Source organism: Symphalangus syndactylus, chromosome 2 (genome assembly GCF_028878055.3).
Source record: "Symphalangus syndactylus isolate Jambi chromosome 2, NHGRI_mSymSyn1-v2.1_pri, whole genome shotgun sequence".
Taxonomy (NCBI): Eukaryota; Metazoa; Chordata; class Mammalia; order Primates; family Hylobatidae; genus Symphalangus; species Symphalangus syndactylus.
Window position 1 is genome coordinate 131,711,967 of NC_072424.2, and position 7,235 is coordinate 131,719,201.

A 7,235-nucleotide genomic window follows, 5' to 3' on the forward strand; every position below is an offset into this window, starting at 1 on the left:
TTGTTTTGTTGTTGTACCTCTTTCAGGTTTTGGTACCAGGATGATGCTGGCCTCATAAAATGAGTTAGGGAGGAGTCCCTGCTTTTCAATTGTTTGGAATAGTTTCGGTAAAAATGATACCAGCTCTTCTTTTTACCTCTGACAGAATTCAGCTGTAAATGTGTCCTTTTTTTTTTTTTTTGCTTGGCAGGCTATTGATTACTACTTCAATTTCAGAACTTGTTATTGGTCTATTCAGGGATTCAATTTCTTCCTGGCTCAGTCTTAGGAGGGTGTATGTGTCCAGGCATTTATCCATTTCCTCTAGATTTTCTAGTTCATGTGTATAGAAGTATTCATAATATTCTCTAATGGTTGTTTGTATTTCTGTGGGGTCAGTGGTGATATCCCCCTTATTTTGATTGTATCTGTTTGGTTCTTCCTTCTTTTCTTCTTTATTAGTCTAGCTAGCAGTCTATCTATTTTATTATTATTTTTAAATAACCAGCTCTTGGATTCATTGATTTGTCCATGTCTCTCTCTCTCAGTTCTGCTCTGATCTTGATTATTTCTTTTATCCTGCTAGCTTTGGGGTGTGTTTTCTCTTGGTTCTCTTTTAGCTGTGATGTTAGGTTGTTGATTTAAGATCTTACTAGCTTTTAGATGTGGGCATTTAGTAATATAAATTCCTTTAACACTGCTTTAGCTGCATCCCAGAGATTCTGGTACATTTTCTCTTTGTTCTCTTTAGCTTCAAAGAACTTCTCGATTTCTGCCTTAAATTCATTATTTCCCCAGGAGTCATTAAGGAGCAGGTTGTTTACAGTTGTAGCTCCAGATTTCTAGCCAATAACCATATATTTAACACCACCTTACAAATAGGAAAAAATAAATGCCAGAAACATGTTTAAATGCTTTGCCACAGTAAGAGCAAAGTGCACAGAGTGAAGGGAACATGAGAGTTCCTTTTCATTTTAAAAATCTTTGGAAAGATGCACAACTTTAATGCCGTTTCAGAGTGCTCCGGACACCCATGGCCACTTCATGTAAAGCATTGACAATTTCTAGGGCACTTTGAGAGACTCCAATATGATTGTAGTGAAATTTTGTTATTAAACCTAATGAGGGCAATAGACACTTCTCAAATAATAGATGTGTCAATTATAGTGCTCCCTTACTCTAAGGCATTCACAAAGAGACAGAAAAACAGGTTTTTTTTACTCATCCTACTCCTCCTTCTTCTCTTCTTCCTCCTCATCTTCTTCATCTTCCTCTTCCATCTTCTTCCGGGCAACTTTAGCAGGACCCTTTGCACCAGCAAACTTTCCTTTAAACTTATAGTCAGCAGCATTCTTCTCATAATTCTCCTTCAGCTTGGCCATCTTAGGGATATAAGGCTGCTTTTCATTGTCACTTAGGTTATTCCACATCTCACCCAGTTTTCTTTTTTTTTGCCATGTCACCAATAGAGTCGCCAGGGTTTGTGGATTTTATCTTGGGGCAGAATTCTTAACAGAACAGGAAGAATCCAGTCGATGGCCTCTTGGGGGCATTAGGGTCCTTCTTCTTGTCTCACTTAGCTGGTCCATAATCCTTCATTTCCCAATCATAGCACACTTTATCCACCTTTGTCATTTCACCAAATTTAGGCTTCTCTTTCCTGGACTCTGTCTTCTACCTCTCAGAGCGCTTCTTGGAAAATTCTGCAAAATTGACAGGGAGACCTCTGGCTTTTTCTTCTTATGTTCTTCTCTGCACATCTGCCCAAAGAAGGCATAAGCAGACATATTGCCCTTTTTTCGCGGGGTTGTCATTAGCCAAACTGACTGTAGTGTTCACTAGTCTAAGCAGTTCAGGGCATGACGTGCAGCTCAGCGCTCCCCAGCCTCCTCACACTAGCTGCCTCCACGAGCGCCACCTATTCCCTATTCCTTTCTTTCTTTTCTTTTCTTTTCTTTCATTTTTTATTTTTATTATTATTATTTTTTTATTTAGACAAAGTCTCCCTCTGTCACCCAGGGTGGAGTGCAGTGGTGTGATCTCAGCTCACTGCAACCTCCACCTCCCAGGTTCAAGCGATTCTCCTGCCTCAGCCTCCTGAGTAGCTGAGACTAGGCGCCCGCCTCTACACCTGGCTAATTTTTGTATTTTTAGTAGAGATGGGGTTTCACCATGTTGACCAGGTGGCTCTCGAACTCCTGACCTCTGGTGATCCACCTGCCTCAGCCCCCCAAAGTGCTGGGATTACAGTCGTGAGCCATGGCACCCAGCCCTCTTCTTTTCAAAGTAAGTTTCCAGTGGGCTTTTCTGGAGGCCCAAGTAACTTGCATTTATCAGTGTATAGGATTTAGATTCTGCAGCGAAGCCAGCGGTAACACAAGTAAAGCAAACTTTTGAAATTAAAGCAACATGCAGCTACATAACCAAAGAGTTCTATCTTATAGCTGTGGTAAAATATTTATGAGACAAGAATTTCAGAACAAAGGTGAAAAATATGTTAGATGCATATTTGTGGAGAATATTTTAGTTTTCTTTTTTTTCTGAGAAGAATTGAATCGAAAAGCCACATTTGATGAATGTTATGAATAATTCAGCTGGGTATGTTTGAGCATCAAAGACATATAATTTTTTAAAAAGCCAGAACTTTATCAATATATCAACATACTGTGGTGATGATATAACAAGGTTATTTTAAGGGTACACAGGAATAGGGACCTAGGTTTGGCACAACATCCAAGCATCATGAAAACCAGAGCATATTTCATGAAGAATCCAGGGCAGCCTTGAGATCTTCTCCTTGTTTCTCTAGCATTAGGGAAGAGAAATTCTTCAAAGTAAACCAGAAGTACAATATGCACAGAGGCAGCATGTAGTCTGGGTGTTATATTTTGCTGCAACCTGAGGAGGTACAGGTAGTCATATTTTCATGCCTATATCCACCATTGGAGTAGCCCAATTACCTGGGTATATCTGCTAATGTCTGCCTTGTGTCAAATGTCTTCTAGTGACATTCTTTTTCCCCTCTTGACTTCCGCTTGGCCCATAATTTTCTCTTCCTGTGATTTTTGACTCACCAGGAGCCCAGAGGTCATCCCAGAGGATCCTTTCAGCTTCTACTTGCACTCCAGCAACTTTCATTCACAGTTCATATTCCCAGGAGAGATGAGCTGATTGATCCACCCCATCTTTTCATATCAATCCATGACACCAATTTCTGGCTGGCCTTTGAGTCAGATGCGTTAATGGGAAAGTCACATGGTTCATAACAGGGAATTTAGGTGAGGAACTTTCACTCACAAGAATTGGGTCTTGATATATTATGAGACCACTCTTAGTGACTATGGGAATCTAAGCAAGTCATTAACTATCTTTAAGCACTCTGTGCCTGTCTCACCAGATTTTTGTAATCATGATATGAAATAATTTATGTGAGAGTCCTTTGTAACTTCTAAAGTATCATGATATGAATATGCATACATTTAATTATTTTCTTTTTTTTGAGACAGGGTCTCACTCTGTTGCCCAGGCTGGAGTGCAGTGGCATGAACTCGGCTCACTGCAACCTCCACCACTCGGTTCAAGCGATTCTCCTGCCTCAGCCTCTCGAGTAGCCCAGATTGCAGGCACACGCCACCACACCTGGCTAATTTTTGTATTTTTAGTAGAGATGGGGTTTTACCATGTTGTCTAGGCTGGTTTCGAACTCCTGGCCTCAAGTGGTCCACCTGCCTTGGCTTCCCAAAGTGCTGGGATTACAGTTGTGAGCCACCATGCCAGGTCTCATAAATTTATTTTTTAAATCATTCAGTTCCATGTATGTAATGATTAGCTCTGAGGAATTTGTGGTCAGTTCTCAAGAATAAGGTGCTTGTAACAGATTCCCTCACATGTGCCAACGGTCTGAATTAGAGCTTCTTAATTTAATTCAGGTCATTGCAGTTCAGATGAATATTTCTGTGCGTCTCTTCAGTACATACTGAACCACATTAAGGTCTCTAGCCCAGTGCGGAACAGTGTGCGGTTTGTAGGAGTAGGACATTATGTAATTTCTTTCCATACACACACACAAATGTCTTGTTTTGAAAATATTTTCATGACTCTAGTAATTATTTATCAATTGTCAGCTTCCAGGAAGATACTACATGGGCCTTATCCTCAAGGTCTGACCATCTCGAAGGATGTAAAAATGGAGTTCACAATGCTATAAAATATGAAGAGGAACTATTGTTTTTTGAGACAGTTTATCCAGCTGCACAACTGGACTAAGTAGGGGGTATAGTCCCCACACAAGGTAACTCTCACTTCTGAAACCAACTGAATGTTCAGGGATGGGAGAGGATTTCCAAAACCACCTTTGTATTTGATAATTCACTGGAAGTGCTCACAAAACTCTCTAAAAGCTGTTATACTGACGATTATGGTTTACTACAAGGAAAGGGTGCAAATTAAAATCATCCAAGGAAAGAAGTGCGTAAGACAGAGTCCAGGGAAGGTGGCACGCGCAGAGCTTCTGCTGTCCTCCCCCTGGCATCATGGACACATTCCTTTCCCAGCACCAATGTGAGACAACATGCATGGAGTATTGCCAACCAGGAAAGCTCGCCCAAGTTTCGTTGTCCAGAGATTTTATTGCGGCTCAATCACATACTGCTATGTGGTTAATCTTTAGTCTCCAGGATTTGCCAGAAGTCATACTGAATCTTTAGCCTCCAGTTCCCTCCAGAGACAAAACTCAAACCACATGGCCAAAAGTCCCATCATAAATCACGTTGTCAGACTGTCAGATGGTCAAAGCCTCCACGCAAACAAAGACCCTCCTCCCCTCAGGCATGAAATATCAAGCATTTAGATCTCACCTTCCAGTAGCTTAGGGCAAAGTCCAGACCTCTCTTTGAGTAAGGTTAATTCTTCACTACACAATAACTAAGTGTAATAAGTGACATTTAACTCAACCAGAATTCTAGTAAGATGATGCTCAGGGAGGTTAGAAACCACTGGTGAGGCTGGGATAGAATCACATAAAATTGATATGCTGTATACAGAGGTAAAAATATGAACCAAGATAATCTAAGAAAGCAAACAAGGCAGGATTTTCCTATTTTCAGCCTGTCTTCCCATTTACTTAAGATAGTTTTACTGAGGCAAAACTTATGTACCATAAAATTCATACATTTAAATTGTATAATTCAGTACTTTTATTAAACTTACAGAGCTGTGAAACCATCACCACAATCTGAGCATTTCCACCACCCCAGAAAAATCCCCTCTGCCCATTTTTCAAATCCTGTTCTCACTCCCTACCCTAGGAAACCCCTGATATACTTTCTGTTTCTATAGATCTGACGTTTCTGCACAGTGCATATCAATGGAATTCTACAACATGTAGTCATTTGCATTGCACTTTTTAACATAATGTTTTGAAATTCATTCATATCATCGCATGAATCAGTGGTTTAACCCTTTTCATTGCTGAGTTGTATTCCATTGTATGGCTGCACCATACATTTTGTTTATCCGTTCACCATCTGATCGATTTTGGGATTGCTTTCATTTATTCCAATTATGAATAATGGTGCTATTAATGAACAACTTGTTACGTGGATATAGTTTATTTTTTCTCGGGTAGATATGCAATAGTGGAATTGTCAGAGTTTTTGGTAAGTTTATGTATAACTCAAAGAAACTATCAAGCTGTTTTCAAAAGTGCTTGTCACATTTTACATTCCCACCAACAATGGGAATGTCCAGTTCCTACACATTCTGCCAACACTTGTTATTTTCTGCTTTTTGTTACTGTAATCATTTTAGTGGGTAAAAAGTTATTTCACATGTATTTTTCTTTTTTTTTCTTTTCTTTTCTTTTTTTAGCCGGGGTCTCGCTCTGTTGCCCAGGCTGGAATGCAGTGGCGTGATCTCTCGGCTCACCAAAGGCTCCGCCTCCTGGGTTCACGCCATTCTCCTGCCTCAGCCTCCCAAGTAGCTGGGACTACAGGCACCCATCACCACACCCGGCTAATTTTTTGTATTTTTAGTAGAGACAGGGTTTCACCATGTTAGCCAGGATGGTCTCAATCTCCTGACCTCGTGATCTGCCTGCCTCGGCCTCCCAAAGTGCTGGGATTACAGGCATGAGCCATGGCACCCAGCCCGTATTTCTCAAACTAGTTATAACTGCACTGGTAAAGGGCTATCATTATTGAGACGTGCATCCAAGGAAATAACAACTTCAGTAACAGGTGCTCTGTCTCTGCCTCTGCTGTGGAGAAAAGATTTTGCCATGCTTGTTCTTTGTGTTTGAAGCTTTCATATCTGAGAACTGTTACTTGTGATTATCACTAGAGAAGACCAAATCCATTGATCTTCACATGACTGTCACATCAAATCTGTCTGGCAGCAAGCACAATGTTATTTCTTTGTAAAATTTCTCACATTTACTAAAAGAGATGATAGCAGAAGTGGAGTGGATAAGATATACATAGGAATTATGGCAGGGTGGACAGGACTGGGAAACATGCTGCATTTAGATACATGATCAAAATACTTCATGGTGTCATGCAGAATGACTCTGTAAACACAACAATCTGTGTTGACCTATGGATTAAGCTTAAGTTTCTACTAGCAATATTCCACACATAACTATCTAACTCCCCACTTGCAAAAACCACCATGCACAATAAACATGTGGGAAGTGAGAAAAAATGTAGGAAGAAGAAAAAATAATCCGAAGAAAGAAGGTACACAAGAAAGAAAGAGCATTGCTAGAATGTATAAATCATGGTATGATTTATAACTGGTAGAAGCAAGCACTGAAATATTTAATTTCATGCCATTTGTAATGTAAAGCACAGCTAGGCTGACTAGTTTTGATAGCAGGGGAAGGGAGTTTACAGAAATGGCCTTTCATGAATACTGGAAGCTGTAGGGAACTACAGCTCAGAAGCCCCTGACCACTGACTCCGTTCATATCTCTCAGTATGATGGCATTGCTTTAATGATGCTGAGTATAGATCAAGAACCAGGAGAGCCAACTATTTGTGAACATTACCTTAATTCAGTGATTTTCAACTGCATGCTGTTTATTCCCCCAGGGTGTAGTTGGCAATGTCTGGAGGCATGTTGGGCTGTCACAACATCTGGTGAGTGGAGCTCAGGCTTGCTGCTAAACATCCTAAAATGCACAGGACAGCCTCCCACAGTAAAAATTTATCCAGTCCAAAGTCAGTAGTTCTGAGGCTGAGGAATGCTGCTTTGAATAG

General features: G+C 40.4%; 1 pseudogene; it reads right to left on the minus strand.

Moving 5' to 3' along the window:
* Positions 1 to 1,196: 1,196 nt before the first annotated feature.
* LOC129462434 (high mobility group protein B3-like) lies at positions 1,197 to 1,793 on the minus strand (annotated as a pseudogene).
* Positions 1,794 to 7,235: the final 5,442 nt, after the last annotated feature.